General features: G+C 27.7%; 1 long non-coding RNA gene across 1 annotated transcript; it reads left to right on the forward strand.

Moving 5' to 3' along the window:
• Positions 1-1071: 1071 nt before the first annotated feature.
• LOC134240846 (uncharacterized) lies at positions 1072-3024 on the forward strand. The gene is made up of 4 exons (XR_009986534.1): positions 1072-1232; positions 2378-2593; positions 2716-2832; positions 2980-3024. It is a non-coding gene; the product is annotated as an uncharacterized LOC134240846 (long non-coding RNA).
• The last annotated feature ends 829 nt before the right edge of the window (positions 3025-3853 follow it).

Genomic DNA, 3853 nt, shown 5'->3' on the forward strand with positions numbered 1-3853 from the left:
AAAATGCACGGTCTTCTCCCATTTATGTAATAGAGAGTTATATGCAGACTCCGAACCGTGGCTTGAGACGATGATTTGAAGGGGAGCTCTGACAAAAAATGGATTACTCAGCTATACTCGAGAAATAAACAACTGTAAACTTTAACATATATTTTGTTAAAAAAAGATCACCAAGCTTCATTTACAAAAATGTAGAAGAAGACTCGGATTGTGATGGTGATCATGATCATTTGCTGCAGGATATTCTTTTCCACTCATCCCTTTTTTCTAATGTTGACTATTGTGTCCGCAGTTTAATTTTGTTTCTTCAACTTGACTGATTTCACAATATACTAAGGATATAAATTCATAAGCATATGAAAGAATATTAAAGGCATATATTAGTTCTTATATGAATAGGTAAAACTCTTGTAAATAGACCACATATTGCGACAATTGACATGATCAATATAAACATGTTAACAGCGAATCATATTCGTCATGAATGTATTTTAAAAATATATGAAATCAAACTTGTTAAACTTCAACTGAGCAAAAGACAACGAACTTTAATTACAATGTATGTAACACCTATGGTTATTTTCATAAGTGCAATAATCATATTTTTCAGTCATTATATTACAATAATTATAGAAAAAATATATTTTCAATAAAAACTTCGGAACATTGACCCATTGAAAATGTTTATTTTAGTCAGAAAATGATCTTAACTATAAATCATAAATTTGAGGCCTCTTGAATTACGTAAATTTATTTGTTTTGTATAGTTAAAACGTTTGCAGCATACACTGGCAATTATTAAAAAAGTTATGATTTTACACATACGACATTTTTGAAATAGAATTCCCCTATATTGTCTTGAATACGTTGATGCATAATAACATTCGGGTGATAGTGCAGTGTATATTGATAATATTGTATGTGCATTGGTCATAATAATGAAAAAAAGATAATTATATATATCATATACTAAAATATCACTCCAATACCTTATAAAAGTTTAATACGGGTACACGTACGGCTAAGTGATTTATATTTAGCAAAGGGCATTTCCAATTGCATGCATTGACTGAGAGGATATATGTCCCGTTGCTATTCCTTGTAAGAAATATTTTCAAAAGAAAATATGACAGATTTTCAATGATTTACGTACAAAGTATTCAAAGATGAGCACCCAGAGAGCATGTTGTTTGATCTTTTTAAATATTATGCTACAAACTGTCAAGTTGTCGGTAAGTATTAATAGGATCATTTATCTATCTAGCCATATAGAAGCTATCCAGCAGTTGTTTAATACCCATGGTTGTAATTTTACAGTGAATATTAGAAAATAATATAAAGGTGAAGTTGTTTATTCATTACTTTTAATGAAAGGAAATGTTTGTGTTGCATACGCATGAGACAAACTTTTTGGAGATTTTCAAACGCCTGTAATATACCGTGATATTGATTAATTTCTTTTAAAATATGAACTTCTATAATTGCTGTGGGCTCATACAAGAAAATTTTCTTTATGTTATAAAGATAGATGGTGTTTAAAAATGTTTGAGCAGACAAGGAAACAAAACATCAAAATATGTCTTTTTAAATTTTCATTCAATTGTACAAACTCAGGTTAACATTGCTGATATCATTTTTTAGGAGAAGCATTCCGAGAGATTTTTAATTAGCACTGTATCGTGTTAACTATTTTTCCACTTTGCCATTTATCCCAAATATCAACGTGCGTATTAAAGTGCTTCTATATTTAGATAAGGGTATTTCCGAGCAATAATTCAATACCTCACATTTGATATAGAAGAAAGTATTTTGTTTTTGTACTGTTGATCTCTCTGGTTATTTTGTAACTTCATTTTGCATTCAAAATTTACAGTGTATGACCAAGGTTAAAGATATACTTTATGCTAAAAGTGGTAACTTTAAAAAAATAAAAAAATATTAAATATAAGGGTAAATATCTATTTCATTTTATCATCATATTGCATAATCATCACTAATTGCATAAAAGGCTTGCCAAAAATATATTTTTTTCGTATATTAAAACATGAAATGTTAAAACGAACATCTGTAGCTCTTTTTGCATTTAAAATGTGCAGTATCTAAAACACCGGTATCAAAATAAATACTATTAAATATTCATAAAACGTGTTAGGGTAAATATTTATTTCAGCGTTTATCACCCATATTTTTTTTATGTTTGTGATTTTAAAAATTATCATTGCTGTCCTAAGAACCTTTGAAACTATTCTTTACAGGAATTTAAAAAAAAAAAACTTTGTAAAAAAAAAAGAACAAAACAGTTTTAAATAATTTTTATTAAAAAATTCCTTGGTCAATGTGGAATTTTTTTTTAAAAATCACATTTGTAATATTGTAGACTACGGCTTTCCAAAATTGCCCCGCTTCGACATCGACAGTGTCCTATACCAAATGTCCACACACACATGAAGAGTGGATGGCTGCAACAGACGAAAAAATTGCTCAAGCATTTCCCAAAACTGTACTAGTCCAGAAAATTTCAGATATCATTGTGTTTCAAACGCCTTCATGAATGAAACTATTGAAGTGTGTGCTCCTGGATTATTTCTTTTAGGTATATAATATATGTAAGAGGAAGTGCTTTTGTTAAATATCTAAATGTTTTCAACAGTTTTGTATATAAATTTTTTTTGGCTAATTATGAAAATCATATTGACATTTGTGGTTTTTTTTTAGGATTTTGTCCAGAATATAATTTCCGTGGTGAACGAATACAAGATAACTACAATGCTGATTGTAAACATTACGCACAGCCTTGTGCAAACAGATACGAATCTTGGAAGTCCTACAAATGTAAGCGCTATAATATTTACATTAAATTTTGTATGCAATGAAAACGTTAACGTTATATTGTCTGAGAACATAGTTATAACATTCGTTTTTGCAAAAACAATTGTTGAATTGTATTACTTTAGTATATAAAAATCCTTTTTATTTTAGTTCCAGAATGTGTTGCTGTGAAAAACACAAAGCACAGAAGTAAATTTATTATCGAATAAAGTTTCAAATTTTAGTTCAGTGAAAAAAAAAATTGAAAGACCAGAAGTGTAAGTGCCATCTACATAAATAAATTTCGAATTTCATGTATCTATCATTTAATTTTGTTTTAAATGTTATATATATTGAATTATGTTATATTATATATATGTGCACTGTACGTGTATATTTTTTTCAGCAGTGCAGACACCTCTATGGACGTGATTTTATGGTCCTGTCTGAGTCGTTTCATTCGTTATATTTATATCAGTTTGTATATTCCTTTTTATTATAAAAGAAAGAAAAAAATACAAGGTATACTGATTAGATTTTTGTCATCTTGAATTTTATGATTTTTATATAATATATTTATTTAATATATTACAGAAAATTCACATCAATGTTAATAATTTTCTTACAGAGAAATGTTCCAAGAAAGAAAAGATAGACCACTTAATGATATCGAATCCCAGAAAAGGTGATTCCTAAAGATGTGGATAGCTATAAATATTGTCATCATATAACTTACTAATTATCAAAAACTGTGTGAATGACATTTGCAGGACATTCAATTACATAAAAGACAAAAATATTTTTAATCAACATAGTAAACATTTCTAATATGAATCAAGCATTTCAATTGAAAATTTCAATGAATGTAACACTTCAATTACATTTTATTTGCTATTGTAAATCTTCAAAGGTTTTTCATATCATTGAAATTACTTGCTGTTCTGTATTTTAACTGTTGTGAAAAAATTAAGCTTGAATTAAAATAAGAACTAAACGTTTTTTTGTATATTGCATTGTTTTTTTTTTTGTTTTGTTTTGTTTTTTT

This window comes from Saccostrea cucullata, unplaced genomic scaffold (assembly GCF_032062105.1).
Source record: "Saccostrea cucullata isolate Sc308-1 unplaced genomic scaffold, CSIRO_AGI_Scuc_v1 ctg2910, whole genome shotgun sequence".
Lineage (NCBI taxonomy): Eukaryota > Metazoa > Mollusca > Bivalvia > Ostreida > Ostreidae > Saccostrea > Saccostrea cuccullata.